Raw genomic sequence first — 26,324 nt, 5'->3', positions numbered from 1 at the left:
TGGTGTTCAGTGCCCCTTGTGAGAAGGCTAGATAGAATAAACTTCATATTGTTTAATTGTTGACCCCTTTTGAAGCTGTCTTTCCTTTATAAAAACAGATAAAAAAACCTGTCCTAGCAGCCCACCCTGTGTCCTAGTGTGGTGGCTACTAAAGTCATTTTCTTGTTAGGATTGCTAATCTGATAGATGAGGATATACTGTAGGTCTATTTTGCCTAGATTTTAGAGAACATCTAATAAACTATTTCTACTCTTCTTATAGAAACTATGAAGAGATATCGTCCAGTTCAGAGTCCAGTACCACCCACAGGCCAAATATAAAGGTCTGCTTTTTTGTTTTGTTTTGTTTTCTTATTTTTTTCAATGGTTCCTAACTTAAGAATGGCTTTTACTCTTTTAAATTCAATATATTGGTGGTATTTGGCCCACAGGCTACACTGTGGTAACCCCTTTCCCCAGTTTAGTTGATGTTAAAACTTAGATTTAAAAATGAATGAATACTTGTACTCAAAGAGTATGTGAATGGTTCAATACCAAACTGGCAGGTGGCTCCCAGTGGAGCTACCCAAGTATTTGTTTGGCCTTTTGTGTACTTTGGCCTTTCATCCATGCAGCTAGCAAAAAATAAAAAAAGTAAGATAAAAACTTTTAGAAAGGTGTGGAGTAACACAGTCCTTAGAAAGAAGCACCCTGGGGTCCTCTACCACATATCCTATATGTCAGAAAGAGATTGTTTCCCAAACTGCTTATTATGCAATTCAAAACTGACTTAGGTCTTGGCAATTATCAGTTTGCCAAGCAATTTAGAACTAAATACATTCCTGAAAATTGAATTTGAATTTGGTAGTTATACCACCTAGTTTTGTCAACATCTAGGAAAAAATAGAAACTGATTAGTATAATTAAGTCATAAAACATACAGAAGCATTCTTATGAACTCATGGATTTCATACTGACTATTCAATTAAAGGGGGTTAATAGGGCACTTACGTTTATGGCTATACAATATGCTCCAAGTAGATATTATACTCTTTGATATTTTTTTTCCACTTCAAGTAAAAGAGCAATTTAAACTATGATCTTTTATTTTAAATGTATCTCTGTTAACCTTACTTATTTTATAATTAAACTGTGATATCTGGACTAAAATACCCACTTTTGCTTTTTGGGTATATACAATCATTTGCCCTTGTCGTCTTCAAGGTTTTGTGACTCTGGGATTTGACGAAAGTAATTAAATATGAATCAGAAAGGAATTTTGGTGGTCAAAGCACCTAAGGAATTTGATTAGAAAGCTGAATGACAATAGAACTTCAAGGTAAAATCACTGAGGAACCCATAAACAATTAGGTACAAAGCAAATGCATTAGAATTCTAATTTTATCCACACTAAGCTACTGTTTTTCTGGGATTAAAATAATTTTCCCTTACAAAATTTAGTAGGGCAAAGGCATTTAAAAATTACACTATTTCTCCATTTCATTTCATTTTAATGTTCTGTTGTGTGCTTTAATTATCATGCCATGTACTTCATTTACGCAGAGTGCTACCAAGAGGGTTTGTTAAAATCATGATGAAAACAGAAATGAAAACACAGTAGCAGTTTAGCAATTCACTTCGGTTCTTCTCTATTTATCGTAATTAGAAACTTCCATCTGTCTTACATATGGATAGAAACACAACAGTGGCACAACTCAGAAGTGCAAAAGGCATATATCTGAATGTGAATTTACCTTTGTATATATGTAGGTATCTGTATCTTCATACCTGTCTATATATCATGTAAGGAATAAGATTGGATCTGCTATTTTTTTGGTAAAGTAAACTTCCTGGATGAGGAAACTCCCTCTACCAGTTCAACTCATCACCCTTCTGCAACTGATTATAGTAATAGACAACTACCTCTGGCATGGACAGCTTATGACTTGCCCAGGGTCACACAGCCTATATGTGTTAAAGGTAAGATTTGAATCGAGGACTTTCTCCTTCTAAGGTCAGCTCTCATCCATTATGTCATACTTTCTATACAACCATGATCTAACTGTATACGAATATATGTTAACATGATGGGGGCATGTGTGTGTACATAATTGTTGTATCATTTTAGTATTGTTCACTCTTCCCAATTCCAGACCTAGTTCTCTATCCACTGTGTCACCTAGCTGATTCGGTGTTTATCTATATATATATATATAAGAACATACATAAAAACTACAGGTTATAGTGGATAAAGAACTGACTTTGAAGTCCTTGCCCTTGGTGCAAGCCCAACTTCCCACAGAATCTCATTGTATGATCTTAAATCACATAGCCTCTCAGTATCTTGGAATCCTAATATGAAAAACCATAAAACATTTGCTAATATGTATTGATAGGAGGAATTTTCTTACCACAGTTATACTATACTAATGAAATTGTGGTCTGCACCAAAATGAGTAATATATACCATATTATTTCCCCCAATAAAATATCTAATGTACTATATTTTTGATCAGATTGATAGCATTCATAGTTTCACATGAACATTGATGGAATTAGCCCGTTGCAAGCTGTGTAGTTGTGGCTGCTTATAAATGAATCGTGTCACAATGGATAGAGTGCTGGACCAGAACTCAGGAAAACTTATCTTTAGGTGAAGATTGGCTGAGCTAAACATTCCATTCCACTGGGACTGGGGACTGAAAATGGTGTCATGTATTTATCATGGCAGATCAGTCTCAGTTTCAGGTGTTACAGGTTGAAGTTTAAATCCAATGGAGATGTGGAATTGGATCCACTTCTCACTACTGACTTTTCGTTGGGATAAAATAGTCTATTCTCACTCGTAGAGAATGAAATGAAGAGGCCAGTGGCACACTCCTCACCTCATCATGTTATCAGGCAATCTTTGAAAGGATGAGAAAAGCACTTCTAGACAAAAAGGCAAAGGTAAGAGATCTAGAAAGGTACAGGATAATCTTAATCTGTGGCGTCAGATTAGAAGACAGAAGAATACAACACAGAGAGGAAAAAAGAAAAAAGTAGGGAGAAGGGAGAAGAAAGAGGAAGAGTAAAATTTTGTAGATGAAAGTGACTTTAAAGACAATCCTAATGCATCACTTTCCACATGAGAAACTTGGAACCCAGAAAGATTAAGCACCTTTCCCAAGACCAAGTAATAAGTCCCCCCCCCTCTTAGACCAGTGGTCTTTCCACTACACTATGCAGCTTATTCACATTTAGCCATTATTTTTCTTTAATCTTTTTGGAGCACCTACACTGTATGGCTAGTGATGATCCATCACACAAAAAATTTGATCTTTAGAAGATGAGCGCAATTTAACCAAAATTCTTAACATTTTCCGGCTTTGCTTCTATGTTCTAACAGAGTTATTTTTTCTTGAGAAAAATATTACAAACACATGTATATATGTATTACATGTGTATCCACACATATAAAAACATACATTTACACATATACACATATATATTATATATAATATCACAAGTATTTTACCTTTTAAAAAAATTTTGTCACAGAGAGAATGAGTTGGAGAAATAGACTGCCCAGGACCCTCTTGACTCTTTCAGGAAGACAATCTGTTTCACAAATTTCGCTCTTGAAAAATTTTATTACTACCATTACCTTACATGTCCAGAACTGGAGAAAATCAATCCAGTAATCAAGAAAAATATATTCAATATCCACTAAAATTATTCAGTTCTAGACAGAGGAATACAATCTGAATAACGTTCACAGAAAAAGAAATCCAAAGTATTTTCCCCTAAAGACTTGTATTTCTTCCTTCATATGCACACACACACACACACACACACACACACACACACACACAAACAGAAACCTTCTCTCCTCAAACTGATGGGGAAGAAAGGTTTAAAAGTATTATGATTTTTAAGAATGAGGAATAAAAGCTTTGTAATAAGGCAGTCTTACATTTCTATCTAGATTTTATTCACTCAAAATAATGTATTAAAACTGTGTGAAAGGAAGATTTTAACAAGAAACTATCTACAATATCAGCTTATTGAGAAGCATTATATGCACAGGAAAACATTCTCATCACTCCTTTATAAACACTTTATCAAAGTGTAGCATTAAGATAAATTCTAAGAAACATATCCATTACTCTATATGTATACATATACATATATACACATATGAGTGTATGCTTATATATATAATTATATGTACATGTATATGAACACATATATGCTCATAATTATATGTATATGTATATGTGTATATTATTTTTAGAATTCACACATTCATCACCCTGAGGTAGGCTCTTCTCTGTGGCATTCCAATGTAGATCTCAAAAAATAAAACAAAGAAAAATAAAATGCTAACTTTTATTTATTCTTGGAAAAATGAGAGAAAAAATAATCATCTTGCTTAAATTATCAGGATAGAAGGTACTCATGCTTTTGGAATTGGAAGAAAGTTATATCTTGGTCCTTTCTGACATGGTGACCTTGAGATCCCCAATGGAATAGAAATGGGAAGAATCTGCATTTATCTCAGTTCAGAAAATTTAACTATATTTTAGCTAAGTTTTCATATCTTTATTTTTATGTAAACCATGATGAAATTAAACTAATCAAATTTTCTGATAAAATCATCTGCTTAACTTCAGCAGGAAAGGCTTGAAAAGCTGAGAAATTGTTTATTGTTAGCTAAATTTGTACATGCTATATTGCTTACTGTCTTTATTCAAGCTAGATAAAATGTGATTTAAAACAACTGTCAAATAAGGTATTAATTTCTGAATGAGGCTAACTAGGCACATTTTCATTTGTCAAAGAATGCAGAGGTTTTCTTTTTTCCATTTTTGTATTGCTTAACACTGCTTTGAAACTGAGCTTTTTCTCTTTTGGTTTGATCCTGAGAAAGACAGTAAGGTAAGAAACAAGAACAATTTCCCTCTTTTATGATAATGGTCCAAGTTTCTTATGTTCTCAAGGTTTTATAAGTTTCTTATATCCTGTAATAAACTTAGATATCCCTCATAATTTTCATCTTATAACTTGATTAGGAAGAAAATTAAAATCATCCAGAGCAAATCAGGTTCAAATTATTATATAGAATATAATTTTAAATGTAATATACCAAGTATGAATACTTAATGAGAAAATATCATGTGATCAATCTCTAAATTTAACTTGTGCCAGGTAGTCATTTTCATATCATCCTAACAGACTCAGATAAAGAAATGAATTACAAATAAAGCAATTAATTAAGCCTGAAACAAATAGAAATGTAACAGGCAAACAAAATCTAACACATTCTGAAAGTAGGACCTTATTCCCCTTGTGTTTAAACTAAGCAATAAGTCAAATAATCAGTGTGCAGGGCAGCTAAGTAGTGCAATGAAAAGAATTCTGGGCCTAGAGTCTGGGATATTTATCTTTCTGAGTTCAAATCTGGTCTCAGATTATTAACTGTGTGACCCTGGGCAAGTCACTCAACCCACTTTGCTTCAGTTTCCTTATCTACAAAATGAGGTAAAGAAGGAAATGCAAACCCCTGCAGTATCTTTGCTAAAAAAAATTAATAATATAAAATAAAAACCATGAACAATTGGGATCACAAAGAGTTGGACATGACTGAAATGACTTAATGACAACAACAGCTAAAGCTCCTGAGCATGGGGCAATTCTGAGCCTATCAGTTGATACATCATTAATCAGTCAATCAACAAGCATTTATTAAGTACCTATTTTGTGCCAGGCACTGTATGATTCTTTGGGGATACAAAGTCAAAACCAAGCTCTTCTCTTACTTCATTCATGAAATTTATATTCTCTCCATGGATAAATAAGCACATAACATACATACATGGTCAACACTTAATAAGTTCCTGTTGATTAACAAAGAAATTATTGCACAAAATATGCACATCTATATGCACACTAGATATATCATAATTTGGGACGGGCAAGGTGCTAGCACTTGGGAGAAACCATCCTTTAATTCAACGAAATTTATGTTAAAAAGCCAACATTTATTAAGTACAGAAACTGCAATAGGTTTTGAAGGAGATATAAAATTTAGATAAGACATGTTTTTCCACACTTGGAAATGATTTCTATAGACTGGTTCATAAAAGAGAATCCTCTATTTGGAAAGGCAGGAGGCTTCTATTGGCCTTCAGTTTCCTGGTATAAAACTTCCCCAAGCACTTGAAACAGGTGCTGTAACACAAAGTGAGACACAAAATGTGAGACAACTAGCCAAGCCTTTAACTAATTGCTAACATTTCTTATGCTAATGATCTTCAGGGGTTTCATGCCAGGTTATTGCAGATTTCCTTTTCACTTTTGCTTCTTTTCAACTTTATGCCTAATGGTCAGATAATCAGGAGACTTTGAAATATCATAGTTCCTCAAAAAATTACTAATTATCACCAAAATCCTTGACACATCTTTTGTTCTTGATAATTTTCCAAAGTGCTTTATTCTTTTCAGATTTGTTAGTCATTCCTTCTGGGTGTCCAACTGTGAGAATTTCACTTGTTGATTAAAAGCCTTAGGCCAGTTGCTTCCTATCAATCTTACCACCTTCAGTTATCTTTCCTCACCCTATTCAGCTTTTCTAAAAAAAAAAAAAAATGTGATAAAGATACACCAAACACTTTTTCCCCCATGAAAAATTACAAGGATCCCAGTGTTCAGACATTTTCTCAGAGTGGAATAATATCATGGGACAGGTTAAAGTCATGTTTCCCTGTTTTTTGACTATGGGACTCTGATGGTAGGTTGTGAAGGGTTTAGAATGCCAATCATTGGGTTTTACATTTGATTCTGGAGGTAATAGTGAGGCATGGGAGTTCATTCAATAGAGGAAAGGGGAGATGATATTAAATATATTCTTTAAGAAGATGACTTTTATCAAAGTATGTAGTAAGTTAAGTAGAGGATAAACTGGAGTAGGGAGAGACTTGAGGCAAGGAGCCCAACTAGTAAATACACTGTTACAATGGGCCAGGCCTGAGGCAATCCATGTCAGCACTAGAGTGTTAGCAGCAATGGAGGAAATAAAGGCATATATACCAGAGATCTCATAAAGTAGAATCAATAGGATTTGGCAACAAACTGGGCATTGGGGAGTGAGGAAACATGAGGAATTGAGGATGACACATAAACTGAGTTTGGGTGAATGGGAAAATGGTGCTGTTCTCAACAGTAATATGGGGGTATGAAAGTGGGGAGGGTTTTGAGAAAGATGTAATGAGTTCATGACAAAACAAGAGATAGAGAACATTATGAAGTGCAAAATGGATAACTTTGATTACATAAAATTGAAAAAGTTTTGTACAAACAAAGCCAATGCAACCAGGATTAGGAGAGAAGCAGAAAACTGGGAAAATTTTACAACTAGTATAGATGATAAAGGTCTCATTTCTAAAATATATTGAGAACTGAGTCAAATTTACAAGAAGACGATTCTCCAATTGATAAACGGTCAAAAGATATGAATAGGCAATATTCAAATGAGGAAATTAAAGCTATCTATAGTCACGTGAAAAAAGGCTCTAAACCACTACTGATTAGAGAGATGCAAATCAAAACAACTCTGAGGTAACACATCAAACCTATCAGATTGGCTAACATGATAAAACAGGGAAATGATAAATCCTGGAGATGATCTGGGAGAGTTGGAACACTAATTCATTGTTGGTGGAGCTGTGAGCTGATCCAACCATTCTACAGAGCAATTTGGAGAGGCAGCTAGGTGGTGCACTGGATAGAGCACCAGTTCAGAAGTCAGGAGGACCTGAGTTCAAATCTCACCTCAGACACGACATTCACTAGCTGTGTGACCTTGGGCAAGTCACTTAACCCCAATTGCCTTATCCTGGGTCATCTCTAGTCATCCTGATCAATATCAGGTCACTGGATTTAGATGTCTCTGGAGGAGAAGTGAGACTGGTGACCTGCACAGCCCTCCCTCACTCAAAAAAAACAAAGTCAAGTGCAAGCTATGTCATTATTTCTCTGATGGCATGGTCTTCTTCTGCAATGAAGGATGAACACATACATAAGAGCAATTTGGAATTATGTCCAAAGGACTGTAAAAATGTGCATATCCATTGATGCAGCAATTTTGCTTCTACATAATTTTGCATCCTAAAGAGATCATAAAAATGTCAAAAGGACGCAAATGTACAAAACTATTTATAGCAGCTTTTTTTGGGTGTCCAAGAACTGAAAATTGAGAAAATGCCAATCAATTGGGGAATGACTAAAGAAGTTGTGGTACATGAATGTAATAGAATGCTATTGTGCTTTAAGAAATGACAAACAGGCAGACTTCAGAAAAACCTGGAAAGACTTATATGAACTGATGCTGAATAAAGTCAGCAGACCCAGGAGAATATTATACATAGTAACAACGAGAGGGTGCAAGGACTGTTTTTGATAGGCTTGATGCTTCACAGCAATGCAAGGACCTAAAACATTTCCAAAGGACTCATGATGCAGAATACCACCCACATCCAGAGAAAGAAGTATGGAGTTGGAAAATAGAATGAAGCAGACTAGTTTCTCTTTTGTTATTTTTTGTTTTTCTCATGGTTTCCCCCATTCATTTTAATTCTTCTATGCAACATGACTAATATGAAAATATGTTTAATAGGAATGCATATGTAGAGCCTATATAAAATTGCATGCTGTCTTGGGGAGGGAAGGGGAAGGGGAAGGAGAAAATTTGGAACTTAGGGAAGTGATAGTTGAAAACTGAAAACAAGTTAATAAATTTGGGAAAAATATGTAATGAGTTCAGGTTTGGACATACTGAGTTTACAGGACATGTATTTTAAGGTTTTTAATAGGAAGTTAGAAATTCAAATCTGGAGAGGAGAGTTTAAGAAAATTAGGAGAGAGATAAGTAAATCTGAGGATCATCAAGATAGATAATAATTGAATCCCTGGGAGATGATGAGATCACCAAATGGAATATAGAGGAAGAAAAGAGCCTAGGATAGTTTAACCTAGCCTAGACCCTGGGTCAGATTTTAGTGGATATGCCTTATGTTTTATATGTTTCATCTTAACTTCAAATAACTAAAAAGACTATCACCTTATTATCTGTTCCATCTTTAACTCACTTCTCAGTCTTATTCCTTGCATCCACACTTTTGTCTATCGGCTAACTCTTACCACCAGGCTCATTCTTCAGGCTAGTCATTCCCTCCAAATTTCATCCCAGCTCAGCTCAATATCTGAAAACATAAAAGATTTATTGTGTAACCGGTAAATGTCTCTGCCTTGGGAAAGATAGGTCTAATTTAGAAAGCAAAAGTGAACGCAGAAGCAATTGGTCCTTTCTTTGGAATTTGACTCAAGGGCAATTTTCTTAGAATAAGACTCCTGACTTGCACTGGGTAGAATTACTCCTTAGTCTTATATTCTTTTCACTGGTCATGTACTAGGCTAAAATGTAGTAACATGAGTCACATGTACCTATCTACCCTCACCTGGTCATCATGATTACCTGGCATCTTGTCTTAGCATGAGGTGCACAACATAAAACAATTTTGTGTCCAATTTAAAGCACTTTTCTGAAGTTTATTAAAAATTACAAATCATAAATATCATGAAATTATGTATCATGATTATAGTTTATTAAAACTTACAAATCATAAAAAATTATGAAATTATATATCATGATTATAGTTTGGAGCCTTCACTCTAGGATAACAACAACAACAAAACAATAAAACTCTACCTTTTCTAGACCAACATGCAAAACTCCACCCTGTTCATTCATTCTCTATGTACCCACCCGGACTTACTGGTCTGATTAAGAATAAAGAAAGGTGAACTAGAAATCATGATTAATCAAAAATTTTAACAAGGGTAAAAATAGCTTTTAAGTTATTAGCAGCTCAAACAAATGGAGAAATCACATAGAAAATGTTCTTTCATTTCAGGTAAGGAAGGATCTAACCTTCACTACTAATCTCTTCTTTAGCCCATTTTAGCAACGCTATTGTCCAGTATATTTGAATGACAAGTAGAGAGAACTGTAGTTAAATGAATACCTCAATCAAACTCTGGAGAATCTGGATCTCTTTGACCATTTGATATCTACCTGCTATCAAGCTGCTGTTATCCTTTCCTCTACAACTCTTCCTTACTAGTAAGTAGATCCCCTGGAACTCTCTCGGAAGCTTAGGATTCATCCAAGAGGCTCTATCCCAATTGTCCACTTCTCCATATACCAAAAACAGTTTTATTATATTCACATACCGTGATATTGAACTTTATGATCACCTGCAAATGTTCTGTATGACTCAAATATTGATAAACCATGTTTTAAAAAATGAGCAACATTTTTTTATCTCTGCCAAATGAAAATGTCTATGGTATCTCTCACAAACCTATACCATTAAACATAGAATGAGTCACTCTAGAGTTGTGATCCTGACTGCTATTTAACATTAACCCTATTCAGCAGAAATTTTTTCAGATATATGATAGATCTGTGGAGGCTTTATGGGCTTTTGAAGCAACTCCTTCAGAGACTATTATTGATTTTCATGTCAGTAGTTTTCTTACTTGCTTGCTTATAAGAATTGCATTTTCTATCACCTGAGGCTATCCAAGAAGATAAAGTAATACATATAATCTTCAAGGTCCCTTTCAAATAAAAAAAAAATCCTTTGATTCTCTAAGCTCATAATCATAGATATATAAGCTTGTATTATGTTATATTTAATGTGAAACTATTCTTCATAGAATGCATTCACATTTAACAAGCTAATTTAAAATCTAGCAATTAATTTTTTTCTTACTCATTACTAATTAAAACTAAAATCTCATATATTATTCTCTTTGCTGCATTTTTCCCCCAGACATCAGTCTCAGCACAAACAGTGACTTACCCTGAAGCAGAATCCACTTACCTTCATGAGATATTTGGCTCAAACATCAGGTTTGCCTAGGTTGACCAAACCCCTGCTATATTTTTCTTCACTCACACCAGTTACAGATATTCTCTACGCAAGAAATATTGCCCTCTTGTTCACGTCCTGGCAAAGCAACCTAAATTGTTCCCTATTTCCTCTCTCTATGCAACTGAGTGAAGTTTTTCAATCTCAATCATCTCAACTAGTTGCCAATTAAGGTAGGAGCTATGTATTTAAGAGTTTCTAATACATGTATACTATTACCTTCTATCTAAATCAGCTGAAAGTAGAAGGAAAGAAAAGGGCTATTCTAGCAAGGTCTAGAGAAGGAAACTTTTTTTCCAAGAGTTTATACATTGTAATTGTTACATAAGTAGGGGTATTGTAAGACTTTAGTGAAATAGTGCCTAAAACTCACTGATGATGATGATGATGATGATGATGATGATGATGATGATAACCTACAATCACTAGACCTCCAGTCGGTTGATAATTCCATTTCCTGAGTCTTCTACTGCATCTCTGCTGAGATCAAGGAGTATGTTTATGGAGCAATATAGGGTGTATTGGTAAATGTTTAATAACCTGTGTTCTGGATAGTGGAAGAAAATATATGTACGTACACGCTTATAAATTTAATTTGCATTATCAACACTTTCTTAAGTCTAGAAATCAATAGAACAATAAATCAAGGTTTGATTTGTAGCATTTACTGATTTCTGAAGAGTTTAGTGTTTATTCTGAAGATTTAGCAATTTACTCTAACAAGTTCATTAGACCTGCTTCCAGCACACCTGGAACAGACCAGTTTAGTGACTAGATGTTAGATCTAGGACTAACAAAACAAAGCAAAAGCTTGGGTTCAGATGTTTCTTAGCTATATATTCATAGACAAATATTATCTCTTTCAGCATCAGAAAACTTAAAATATTAATTATGGGTAAATGAGTTGGGATTTACCTTTATGAACAGTGTCCTACATTTTGGAAATAACGGGGTTCCTTTAGTTGTTCCTGGCACTTCAAAATTGGGCAATGTAACATAAAAGTGTAATATATAATAAGGATCAATATTGATATTTTTATTACTTTACTAGTATATATTGCTTAAAAGTGAATCTTTCTTGAATAACTAGATTTTCAGAGCTTTGTTATAATAATGAACATAATTTTACTATTAGGATGAAGCTTCACAAACTTCAAAACAGTATACAAATGACAAATGTTACAGCATGTATGAATGGCAACTGAACCAGATACTTACTAAGTGGTTCCTTCATGGAGAACTTCATGTATGGTGCTGATAGAGAGATGATGTTTAGATAAACCATCAAAGAGGTTTCTGATTAGTAGAACATTAATTCTTCGAAGAATATGCTAAATTTCTGTAGGTGAGGCAAATTATGGTGAATGTATATTTGAAATAACATGTGAATTTCCCCTGAGTTGTATGGAATTTATACTTGCAATGGTGTACATATCATCAACATCTCCAGTGTATTTCAAGTCTAAATGTTGCATGTGCCATAATTCTTCACAGAATAGTATGACATAAGCAAAAACCAAACCAAAAAAGATTAAAAGCCTTTAGAGAAACATTGGAGTGGAGGGATAAGATACCATCACCGATAAGTACAATATGCAAGCATCTTATTGCCATCAATGTAGAACAGAACTTATTGATTAGTTAATAACTTATAGAGAGCTGTTAGGCCCCTTTGACTAGGGTCATACAACCAATGTCAGAAGACTTGAATACTGGACCTCATGACTCTGAGCCCAGCAATTTATCCAATATAGATCTCTGCCACTTTTGACCTAGGATATTAAATAATAAGTGCATTAAAGAAAAGCAAAAGTGTTAAATAAGAAGGAGTTAGGGAAAGGTTCATAGAAGAAATAGAAATTCTGTTGGAATTTTATAGATGGGTGGAATGAGGAAGAGGGGATTCAGTATAACCTAAACTTACAAATGCAAGGTGTACAAAGGCCGAGCAGTATGAGAAGACACTGTGCTATTCAGGAAAGCAGAAAGTAGTCTTGTTTGGTGAGGGGAAAGGATATAGTCAGAGTAAATTAGGGAGAGGTTGAAGTAGCTTTGTACCCCAGCCACAGAACTGTACATATTCTCAAAGGGGAAATCAGAACATGAATTATGTTGGAATATAAAGAAATAAGATTGAATAACAATAAGAACATTGATAAAAACTAACATCTACATAGCATTCTAAGGTTTGAAAAATGCTTTAAATATATTATCTCATAGTTGCAACAGGGGACAAAGCAAACTTCTAGCTGATGATGAAAAAAGAGAAGGAAATGAGATGGAGCTGATGCCAGAACAGGAACTGAACCATCAGGAAATTGAGGCAGAAGCAAGATTTTGAGGCAGAATGTGGAGACTGACTTAATGTGGGGCTTATATCTCTCTGTCCTAAATCAGTGTTTCAGAAGAAGACAAGAAATGGGACCAGGAGCCAGTCAACCTGTCCAGAACTATGGCAGGGTAGTGACAGCAATATCCAGACTGCAGTATAGATAAGACTAACACTAATCACCCCTGTCAAGAGTTTGAGAGGGAATGATTTTTTATTAGGATAATCTCCAATCTAGAAACAGAAGGTACCTATATAATGAAATCAAAGATATCTTCAAATGTGTCAAGAAACGATATGGGTTAGAAGGTAAACTCAAAAGAAAAGAGCATCCCTATTATAAGTAAAAATAAGGCATCAAAAAAGATGAGGAAGAGAAGGAGAAGTACAAGGAGGAGGAGGAGGAGGAGGAAGAGGAGAAGGAAGAGCAGAAGAAGGAGGAGGAGGAGAAAGAGGAAAAGAAGAACAAGGAGGAGCAGAAGAGGAAAGAGGAAAGGAAAGAAGGAAGGAAGGAAGGAAGGAAGGAACCTGAGGAAAAAGTTTTAAAAGTATTTTCCAAGAACAAAGATGGAAAATTTTATCCAAATAGCTCACTCTCCCCAAAATAGAACAGAACAGATTCACTAATCCAATAGGAAGTAATTGAACAAATTCAAAAGATAATAATCAGAAGAATATATGAAGCATCTATTACCAAAAAACAGACATAGAATGCAGGAGATGTCATTTGATTCAAGGAGATGTCATTTGAAAATCACCGGATTCCATGAAAAACAAATAACAAACCTTGTGGAGTGAAGGGTGAGGGATGAGTTAATTTCTTCATTTATTACAAGAGGAGGGTGAAGTGAAAACGGAAGAAACCATTCAGTCACCTATTAAAATAAACCATTAAAATGAAACAACTAGGAAAGTCAAAGTTGAAATCTAGAGTTTCTAGGATGGAGAAAAAAATACTGAAAACACCTGGAAAGAGGTTTTGAACCCCAGAGAACCATTCACTAGCATACAAGATTATGCGGTACCTAGTTAAAAGGAAAGGAAACTTTGGAATATAACAGGCAAAAGATAAATAAGCACATCTGGGAATAATTTATACTACACAACAGTGTGACCCTACAGAAGAAAATGATGTAAGTACAAGTAAATTTATGTTACATGTAAGTTCATATGCATTTATATATACATGAACCTGTAGTAAAATACAATCCTTTCAAGTATTCTTGATAAAAATACAAGAGATGAAAAAGTACAGGAGATGGATGGAAAATTTGAAATCAAAATAGAATAGGAAAATCCTTAAAGTTTGAGCATTTGAGCAAATAATGCTCATATGCTTACTAATTAAGCTGATGAACCTTCAGAATTGTACTAGGTTAAAGAGACTTAGAAGTTAAAAATCAATATAGGATCTGACTGGTTTAGTTCTATTTTACTTATTTTAAGAAAACAAAAATAAAAGATGGAAGAATAGTAATACATTACATAAATAATATGTAAGAAGGGCAAAAGAATAAAAATTAAAAACTTTAGTGTTTCTCACATAATAATTCGGGAGTACTTGAATAAGGCCATACAAACATGGAGGGTAAGGGTGGAAGAAGTGGTCAACTCAGGAGCCTCACTTATATCTGGAAAAGGCAAAGGATGTTTGAACACACAAAGTATTTGTTACAGAAATCTACTCTATTCAACAGAGAAATGGAGATAGAAGATGCAGAAGGACTTTGAGAGGAATAGTAGAATACAGTGATAGATGTGGCATGAACAACACTAACCAGCTATAAATAGTGAATCACAAGGAGGAGATTAAAAAGGAAAGAAAGAGAATATGGGAACCAGTGGTTAGGGTCTGGGCTAGGTGAAGGTAGGAGAAGAGAAGTGGCATCAGAGTAATTCAATTATAGATTAGTAGCTTCTCTATTTTTTTTTTCTTTGTAAAGGGGAAACCAGAGTTAGATGGATGAAATACTATAAGAAGATAATATGAAAGGAAAACCACAATTAAGAAGCATGAGTATGTATATGAATGGGATGAACTCAGTCATAAAGTAGAGAAAGGAACATAATGGATTAGAAAGCAGAATCCATGCATATGATATTTACAAGTATTTACAAGTAATTGAAACATTTAAGATATCATGCATGAAACTTTAAAATGAGAGACTGAAACAGAACTTATTGTTCCTCAGGTGATTTTCTTTTCTAAAGGATTCACAATTATGATACAAGGAAAGGAAACATAGTTAAAAAGAGATAAGGAAGGGATTAAACTATATCATACTTCAAAATGTCATAGATAATGAAATAATTTCAATAGTGTATTGAGTGGAATAGCATCTAAATACTTAAAGGAAAAGTTTTTCAGTTATAGGGAGAAATAGACTGTCAAATTATAATATCTTGGTGCATCAGTGTGACAACTTCACTTATAGACAAATCTAACAAAAAAGATAAACAAGAGGGAAGAACATAAAAAGAATTTTATAAAACCATTAGATATGTGCTCTCATGGGTACTGAATGGAAGTAAACAGGAGTATACATATTTATTACCTGTACATGCTACATTTTTTAAGAAACCAGACATATTCTAGGGAATTAAAGAAGTAAAATATATAAGAAGAAATTTCCTCCTTTCTCTTCCATCCTGTTTAAATATTTTTGCATTAAATCAGCAAGATACCAGAAAAACTTTCTCTTACCAGTTTTTGTTAATTGTGTTCTACCCCAGGCCCAGAACTCTGTCATTCCTCATTTAAAGTCATGGTCCAGAAATTGAGTTCTAACTTGAAACCATCTTCATAGATAGTTGCCAATTTCCCAAATTAATTAAAATGTCCCTTTTATGTATCCGTTAGCTTCAACGGGGAGTAGCAAAAACAAACAAAAAAACTCTCTGTCCCTATGATCCTCAGTTTCTTGTCTAAGATTTTCTATTTTTCAGCAATACTTTCTTGGCATTATCAGTTGAACCCATTTGATAAAATAGCAATGCGTTTTAGTCATTTGTGTTGACAAGTTTGGAGGTGTTTTCTCTTATGTATTGCACATGTACCTGATGAAGATAGCTTTATATTGTTATCATAAGTTTAATGAATAGTTACTTCCATACTGCTGAGTAGGATATTACCATTCACTGCCATTCTTCATTATTTTCTTTTCTTCTAACTCTTATTGGATGATTTATCTCCTGATGCTTTTTGGGGCTCCATTTTATCATTACTTGTTAGACAAGTGGCTGATTTTTCTTAGTAGCTTCCAAATCATGCTTCATCATGAATACTTTTAAAAACATTCTAAGTGTACAGATATATATTTTGCTCTTTCCTCTATTGTAACAATTCCATATTACAACCTCATGGATATTATTTCCTTCTGCCACTTCACATATTTGCCTTCCCATAGCCCTTGGTTTGTATGCATGTGTGCATGTGTATATGTATGCATGTTTGCATGCATGTATGTGTGTATGTATGAACGAACCCTGATGCTCTTGATAACCTGGAGCATGGAAAAGCATTTTTTAAACTCCTAGCCTGGCAGGTAAAGCAATCTAGACTTGAAACATAGAGAATATTCATTAGGTTTTATCAAGAATACAAATATCAAAAACAGTGCACACCTTCCATACTGCTTCAAGTTCTCAACTTTCTTTTTAAACTGCTTGTTGGTGTTGACATATTACTAGCATGGAATGCCAGTGCATTTTCTACATACTTTTACTTTAGCAATTTGACGGGCATGCCAAAATTCTTTTCATTTTTTTCACTAACTCCTTATAGGTTTCACCAGTTTGTTTTATTTACCTTTTTTTATTTGCCTTGTCAAATACCTATTCCTTAAGCTCTCTCTTTAGATATTTATTTCTCAATCCATTTCATCCTTCATGAGTTCCTTCAGGCCAAGTTTGTCTGTTTCATTTTATCTTTAAATTCTCTCAAATTTCTTCCTCCTCAAATTCAATCTCTAGTTTTCTTTACAAGTGTAAATCATTTAAAAAGCACTTTCACAACTTCCTTCTCTTTCTTATTAAGTGCAAGCCTTTATCTTTTTATCATGTTTTCTGTACTATAGCTTTCTCACACAGAAGCCAGAAGTAGAATCCAAACTTCAACATTATTTTTCTTCATGTTTTACTTAATTTTTTTCCAATTTTCTCTTTCCCAAATCCAATCTCTATCTTTCACAAGTTCACAGACCTCCATATTACCTTCATAATTTCCCCTTTCTCCTTATACAACTCAAGTCCTTCTCTCTTCTCCCATTCCATCTCATATAATCTTTTCACACAGAAAATAAACTTGGAAAGAGAGGCCAAGTCAGGATTCAGGCTGAGGCTACTTGATTACAAATCCAGAACTCATTCCCCTGTACTATAGCTCCAACTACATATTACAGATATATTCCAAGTCTGAATTGTTTTAGTGAATTCCCAAACTGAGATCTCCTTATATTGATAATAGTATATATTAAATAGATCTAAATTATGGTATATATTTAAATTAAATACTAAATAAATCTAAATATATACCAATATATATCAAATAGTATATAGTATATACTAAAAAAATCATGAAGCCCATCCCACCAAAAACAAAGTTAACTTAAAATAATTTAAAATAACCCCAAATCCTATATTTTTATTATTTATTTTGTGAAAGAAGGCAAATGATAGGAGGAAAATTTCCTCCAGGTTTGGTTTCCCCTGTAATATCTTTGGTAAATGGGGGCACTGGACAAAGTCTGATCAGAGTGTAGAGGTCTAAAAAGAGACAATATGTAAAATTGAATGAGAGATGCTAATATATTGCATATTTATGATGCTTATGGAGCAATGGAAGACTCTTCAACTCAAGAACATATTCAAGTGAAAAGGAATAAAAAAGATGGAAAGAGGAATGTAAATAGTATTTTTTGAAAAATAGATATATTAAAAGTCAAAATATTAACTTACACAGTCATCTAGGTGAGATAAATTAATTTGTAATTAATTGATCAAAAGTATATTATTCCCTTTGCATTTCTCAACCATTTTTATAACAACACGTATGTTGTTGGAAAATTTCAAAATCACTCTAGTTATTAGCATGGGAAGTTCATAGGTGAGTTTATAATAATGTTACTACAAACAGCACTTTATCCAAGTCTACATTAGCTCCAGGAAAAGGCTTCTGAGTGCTGGCAATTGAGTGTTACAATTCATTCAGAATCCCCTCTCTTGACATGGCTGAATACTTTGTCTTTAATTTGCCTCTACAAGCACAAGTAGACAGAGTGATTATTCCACACCTCACAGTTGACCTTTTTTAAATGTGAGCTTTTCAATCCTATAGACCTTCATAGTCTTAGGCACTCAAACTAGAGACAAGCAAATGTGATTCTCTGTTAAAAACAGAGTTATATTTTGAGTTAAAACTCCATTTTGGCTTTTTTTCACTTAAATGATTGATATTGGAGGCTAAAATACCAGGATAAAATAAGCCATTTCTGCCCAACTCCATCCACTTATAAAAATGGAAATAATTAAGGTAAAGCCAACAATTATCTATCAATCAGTGATATTAATTGCACAGTCAGTTGGGTGCTAAGTACCATACCAGTTGATATTGGTTAATACCAAGATTTAAGATGATCTTTCACCATCAGAAATTTAAATTCTAAATGGGGTGATTGTGAAGATTAGACAAAAGTAAAAATGTGAACGTTAAGTGAGTGCTACATAAAGTAAGTCATTGTGGACTAAATGTTCAGAAAAGGCATTGTGGAAAAGGAAAGACTTGACTTGAGTCTTGTCAACTCAGAGAAGTGGAGAGAAATCAATTAAATTTTAAAAAGTATTTATTAAGTGCGTACTATGTACCAGTCACTGTACTAGGCATTGGAGATATAAAAGGCAAAACTGTAAAAGTCCCTGCCCTCAAGATACAGAGAGAATTCAACTGGTGGGAAGCTGGAAGAGGCAGCATCCTCCATTATAATACACAGCATATGGCCTAGGTATATTGACATATCCTGAGGGACCATTCCAACTAGTCCTTCTCCTTTCTCTCAAACCCATATTTAATGATATGTATATAGATCTCTTGATGACAGATTTAGATCTGGAAGGGACCTTCGAAGTTGAATACAATTTTTATAGGTTCACATAAGTACCTGAGTTGAGATTTGAACCCAGGTCTTTCTGATTACGGGCCAGGGCTCTATGCAGAACAGCATGCTAAATACACAATATAAAAGGAGTAATACAAATAAGAGAGTCTTCAAAGAAGACCCAATCAAAGCTTAAAAGATGAAGGTAGGTGAGCTAATGACATTTCAAGCAGTAGCTCAGGATATTTTAACAATTAATAGCTATGAATTAAATAGTGTAACATTTTCACCTTCCAAAAGATGTGAGTTGAGTCAAGTTATGTGTACATATAGGTATGTTCATACCAACTGTATATGAAAAGGTAGACTGGCAGCAGCTTTCCTTTATGACAGATGGAACAGTCTTCAAGTGTTCTGATGGAACTTAATTAAAGAAAGTTTATTTAGAAGAAGAAGTAAGTAAATAAATGTTGGATTTCCCAGTGGAAAGCTGAGAAGCAGGCAAGGTAGGGAAGGGCTAACCAAAGCAGTTCTTAGCCAGAAGTGGAATAAATTTAAAGATCTAAGAAAGAATAGGTGAGAACTACACCATATCAGATATTTTCTCCCTCTGTAAGGCCAGTAATCTATATGAACCCAGTATTCAAACTAAGGAACTCTAAATCTCTTGAGAACTGTTGGACTTGCAGACAATATCCACTCTTAGCAACTTTTTTCTCTCACCTGTGTTCTAGAAAAGAAACTGAAAGGCAGAAGATGTCCAGGAACCAGAGGTCTAAGAGCAAAATATGACAAAGCAAACTTGTTTTCTAATGATAAAGAGGGAGCACCTGAAGTACTACCAGAAACCCTAAAGTTGTGAGGGCATCCCATCCCTCTGAGAAGAAATGATTACTTCTCACACAATAATCAATTATTGAACTAAGACCAGAATTCTCATTTTCAAAAGCCTGTAGGTTGTTCAGTTTCTGAATGACATTGGATCGACTATTAACCCTTAATCTTGTTCAGACCTCACCCAGGAAGGGACTCTCATTGCGTTCTACTCAGATTTAGATAGGGACAAATCCTTTGATTGAATTGTCCAAGTCTGGGGGAAGAAAGGAGGAGGGGTTGCAAGTAAATGTAATCAAAGCCACATTTCCACGCCATCCCCTCAGACACTCGTTAGAATGGGTCCACATCTCATTGAAATATTCATTCATCTCATTAATTGTTAGGCAATCAAAGTTGATTGCTCTTCCAAAGACATAGAAGTGTCAAGAAGTGGCCGTCATTCCTCTTTGATCACTAAGAGGACAATGAGCCCTTTTTGTTAACGACTTGCTGGCTGTGGTTGATAGAATTGATTGTAATTTACCCAAAACTCTGAGAGTCAGAATTTTTTTTTCTCACTACACCTTCTTATATTTATGTGCTCACCACCTATATTCCTTAGATGTTTACTACCTGTGTGATATGCAATATTCTTACTGATAGTGTATGTATTTGTGGGAGATTATGTCACATGTTTTCATTTTTCTTCTTTTTGGGGGTAGCGGTGGTAGGCAGGGGTTGAGAATAATGCTAAATTGCTACATTTTGGGTTTTTTTTTTTGTTTAAATAATTTTTTCTTTGAATGAATTGTGTCCTCTAGTTCCCTAGCAAAAGTAGTCTGTGGTAACCCATAAGATATGCTTTGGAATGGATATATTCATACAAAGTGACTTTAACCTGGGATGACTTTTCTGGAGGGTCTATCACTAAGAATTGTGTGTTGTGTGCTAAATTATTATTATATCTAGAATTGTGTGTTGTGTGCTAAATTGTTATTATATCTGTCAATTGAATTTACACTTGGATTTCAGATATTATTTTTGTGTACTCTTAAGAACTAATATAGTTAGCCAGTTTGAGTTTTCAACGACCCACTAGATATCAGTTCCATTTTAGTGTCATCTTAAGGGTTGATATCTGCTTTGAGATACTGGTATATCATATGACATGGTCTCAGATGTCATGAAACACCCTAATCTAAAATGTTAAGGACTATGCTAGAAAGACTGGGCATTTGGAAAGAACTGAGATCTAAAACAAAAATTTAATGGCATCTCTAGATTGAAATGAGAAAATTTCGGTCTAGATCTATACCATGTCTCAAAATGGAACTGTGCTCCTAACAAATTAGATGCAGTTAGGGGTGAAAGGACTGGGAAATCTATGTCTTTTTTATCTCTATTTCTATCTCTATCTTTGTATCTATAGCTGTATCATCTATATCTATCGTTATTTATCCACATTTCTATATATGTATACATATATCTGTTTACATAAATATTTTAGCTTTTTTCAATAAATAGGCTGTCAGACATTTGGACATTAGGACTGGCTTCTATGTGCCATGGTTGCAAAGCTGTCTGATCTGGTATCACCTCCATGAAAAATTGCACTTTAGACTTTCTTTGGGAGTAAGAAGAGGACCATGGCCACTCACTTTTTCTTTTTCACTTTCCCATCTCCAAGAAGGATGTCAGTCTGGAATTATGTCTATCTCTCACACACATTTGTTGTGTATGGGTATAATGCTCTCTTTGTGGGAGCATAAGAAATGATACTTTCTCTGGTTTCTGTGAAAGGGAAGATTACAAAGTAGTTCACTCTGACCTAGTTTAACTACCTCCCACCAAACCATCACTATACCTAAAACAATATTGGATATATAAAAATCTAATTTGAATAAATTGCCATAATAATCATGCTACAATTTATAGTGTGCTTTAATGTTTGCAAAACACTTAATAAATATTTTATTATTTTATCCTCACCATAACCTTGGGAGGAAAGTGCTATTATTATCTCCATTTTAGGATAAGGAAAATGAGGCAGACAGTTCAAGTGACTTGCACAGGGCCACATAGTAAGTAAGTACCTGAGATGGATTTCACTTCATATCTCTGAGATTTCAAGTGCTAAGAATGAAAGCACAGTTTTTTTGAGGGGAGGTTTCCGCTGCTGTCTTTCTGTCCTAGTTCTACCATACTCCATTCATATTTTGAGATGTGCTTCTTTTTCTTCTCCCTATCCTTTTCTAAGGTCTTTTTCCTAGTCAGAGCATCGAAACTCAGCAGACACAAGCTGTCAGAAGTCATGTCTTCCTCTGCAGAAATAGCAGGGTTGTTGAAGAATTGCCTTGAGCCGTCCTTTGTCAAAAATTTTACCTGCTACTGTCAAGACCTGAAAAGTTCAGAACACTTGAATGGGGATAAATGGTAGCTAGCACTAATTTTCTTTCTTTTTCTTCCTTTCTTTTTCTTCCTTCCTTCCTTCCTTCCTTCCTTCCTTCCTTCCTTCCTTCCTTCCTTCCTTCCTTCCTTCCTTCCTTCCTTCCTTCCTTTCTTTCTTTCTTTCTTTCTTTCTTTCTTCCTTCCTTCCTTCCTTCCTTCCTTCCTTCCTTCCTTCCTTCTTCCTTCCTTCCTTCCTTCCTTCCTCCCTCCCTCCCTCCCTCCCTCCTTTCTTTCTTTCTTTCTTTCTTTCTTTCTTTCTTTCTTTCTTTCTTTCTTTCTTCTCTCTTCTTTCTTTCTTTTTTCTTAAATCAGATGTGATAGAATAAAAAAAAATTCATGTAATATCTTCCAATAAATTTCCCTCATGTATATTTTTGAAGATGTAGGACAGAAATAACTGCTACTTATACAACCACACTTAAGTAAATGTGATTTCTAATAACCTCTCATAAAATAGATTAAAAATTCATTTTATTATATCTAAAATATTATGATACTCAAAGAGTTCACTTACCTTTGTTGCTTTTTCCAGATACATATGTGTGTATTTAATATTCTTTTGCAAAATTGCAACATTCCATGAGAGAATAAGAACCTGAAATAGTCCTTCAACATTTCAGCATGATTCAATTTTAATTCAATTTAGCAAATACTTTTTCTGTACCTACTATGTGGAAAGCACCTTGATAAAGCTAAAAATATAAAGAACAAAAAATTAAGTTGTTTCTGACCTTGAAAAGTTTACATTGTTATGAAGGGAAACAAAATGCACACACGTATAAGAAAATACTCAATGTATATAAAATAACTATTTGGGAAAGTTGGATGTGAGATCATTAACAAGTGGAGAAATTGGGAAAGGTTGCTTGTAGAAGGAAACACCTGAACTGGGTTTTGAAGAGTGTTAAAAACTGTAAGAAGCAGAAGAGTGAATAGGAAGTCTCTACTAGGTATAGGAAATAGATCAAAAGGGTATGGAGGTAAGAAACATAAAGCTGTGTGTGGTTAACAACAAGTGAATTTATTTTTTAAATACCTTTCTTTCTGGGGACAGGTGGCAGGTAAGGGTTTGAGAGCTCTGATTTTATGGGTGGAGAAATTAGGATGCAGATTCAGGTTGAATGAGACTTAGAAGAATTTGAGAAACAGTAGTACAAAATAAAACTGAAGTCAGATTATGAAGTGTTTTAAGTGACAAGCATAAAAATTTGTATTTTCCTGTTGATACCTCCTCCACCACCATACATTTCAGGCCCTCTATATCTAATCAATAATCAAAAACCATTTATTATTCACCAATTATATCTGAGGTACTAGAGCTTGGGATAAAATGAGAAATATTGACTAATCTCTGTTCTTAAAAATTTTAAATAAATATGTATAAATTAGTAAAAAATATTAGTGAATTGCTCTGGTTTCCAAATCAATGTTTGGCAGCCTGTTTTGGGGTGGTAAGCCCCTCCAAACTGGTCAGGTAGTCATCAGAAAAATAGTACCTCTGGCCCATAGTCTGAGTTCTTCTAGCTTGGTAGATTTGCTAGTATGGTCTTCACGGACACAGGGTTACTTTCATATAATCACTACTAGGCACCAGAGTAGGGCTTTAGTGGATTTGTAACATTAAAAATAAAGAAACGAACAAAACAACCTTCTATTCTGAGACTTGTATCCTGCCTGAGTGACTATCTATGAGTCTCCCACTGAGTGTTGGGGGTACTTTTTTCTAAGAGGCTGAATCTCTTGAAATATATTTTTATACTGCTCTTTCTTCTTGAAATGTTTGTAGCCACATTTACTCTGGATATCATGGAGAAATGATTCCTTATCCCTTTGTTGCTACAGCTTTCCCCCCAAAAAAACACCATCATCATTGCAGTAGTCCACTTTCAAGCACACAAATCCATTAATCACAATGGGCCCATTTCTCTTCACTTCTCCATTTCTGCTTGTTCTTCTGCTAGTGATTGTATGCAGAGAAGTGGGCAGAAAATACAGTTTCCATTTGACTATCTCAGAGTTTTCTGAAGCTGATTCAAGATCTAGGCTGACTTGCTTGACTAATACAAGATCCTTAGATATTCATATTTACCTTAGTAGCTACATTAGCCATTATTTTGACATTAATATTTTTTTTATTACTGCTGAGTGAAGATGAAATGAAATTTAAAATGAATGCTAAGTACGTGGTGATGGGTGTGAAGCATATGTGACTGCAGGTGGGTGTCCCCAAACCTATGATTTCATTGTACCATTCCCAGTTTGGAGGAAAATAGGATTCAGATAAGCAATGTATTTGTGTAATTCATCCTCTGGGAGACTTACCTATGGCACTAAGTTGTTCAATGACTTGGCAAAGGTGACAGAGTCAATATGTATCAGAGACAGGAATCAAACCTCTTGATAACAAGGCTTGCTCATTACCTATTTTATAAAGCTTCACTCTCATTTAGAATCGAAGTAAAAAATGAGCCACATTTTGCTTTTCTGACTATTTTCTTTATATGTTGAAGCTCCCTGTCTGCTAAATAACAATTGTTTCAGTTTCTGAGTCTCTTCAGGGCCCTTATGTGCAATAACTAACATCTAATACAGACACAGATGATGTATGGGTATATACATATGTAATGTATGTATGCATATATATGTGTGTGTGTAAACGCACGCATATATACATCTGTGTATATTATGTTCATGAGTGTGTGTGTGTGTGTGTGTGTACGTGTGTGTGTGCTTATTAGGCAACTATGTGGCACAGAGGATAGAGTGATGGGCCTGGAGTCTGGAAAGTATGACTTTAAATCCAATCTCAAACACTATCTGTTGACCCTGGGCAAGTCTGTTAACTGCTTTACCTCAGTTTCCTCAACTGTAAAAAGGGAATCATTATAGCATCTGCTTTGCAGGATTGTAGGTTAAATGAGATAATGTTTGTAACATACATAGCACATTGTATAAATGCTTATTCCCTTCCCCTTTCTATAGGCATATATAGCATATACTTATATTTGTCTATACATGCATGCATATACAGCAGCAAGGTGGCACAATGGATAGAGTGCTGGTCTAGAGTCAGGAAAACTCCTATTTCTGAGTTCAAAGCCATCCTCAGTCATTTACCAGCTATGTGATCCTGTTAATCCCTTTTGGCTAGTTTTGTCATTGGTAAAATGAACTGGAGAAGAAAATGGCAAACAAGTCCAGTGTCTTTACCAGGAAAACCCCAAATGGGATCGCAAAAATTAGATGTCACTGAAACAACTGAACAGCAAGCATATATACATACATGTATGTATGTATGTATGTATATGTATGTATATACATATATAATATATATTATATATCATGTATTATATATACGCACATATACACATACATTCATACATATATACATACACATACATACATACATATACACATACATACATATATATGTATATATGTATCAACCTATCTATCCATCTAAACTATCTATCTATCCAATTATATCCATTAGAAATACATTTTCTGTTGCTGCTTAGGGAAGGAAAAGTTTGAGATTTGTCTTTTATTTTATTTTTCAGAAAATTCTGATCCATATTTATAACTTGTATGTAAAAACAAAAGTACACTTTACTAGGAAATACCTAGAAGAGGTCTTCATGAGTATTTTTAAAACCAATAGAAATAGCAAAGATGCCCCAGTGGA

At 34.4% G+C, this 26,324-nt stretch overlaps 1 long non-coding RNA gene across 1 annotated transcript; it reads left to right on the top strand.

Moving 5' to 3' along the window:
• Positions 1–2,670: 2,670 nt before the first annotated feature.
• LOC140524161 (uncharacterized) lies at positions 2,671–22,787 on the top strand. Its single transcript, XR_011973586.1, has 5 exons — positions 2,671–2,927; positions 9,973–10,140; positions 10,856–11,127; positions 13,175–14,416; positions 22,449–22,787. It is a non-coding gene; the product is annotated as an uncharacterized lncRNA (long non-coding RNA).
• The last annotated feature ends 3,537 nt before the right edge of the window (positions 22,788–26,324 follow it).

The sequence above is a fragment of the Notamacropus eugenii genome, chromosome 2 (assembly GCF_028372415.1).
Source record: "Notamacropus eugenii isolate mMacEug1 chromosome 2, mMacEug1.pri_v2, whole genome shotgun sequence".
NCBI classification, from domain to species: Eukaryota; Metazoa; Chordata; class Mammalia; order Diprotodontia; family Macropodidae; genus Notamacropus; species Notamacropus eugenii.
The sequence above is the reverse complement of the archived record's forward strand: the minus strand, read 5'-3'. Positions and strand labels throughout refer to the sequence as shown.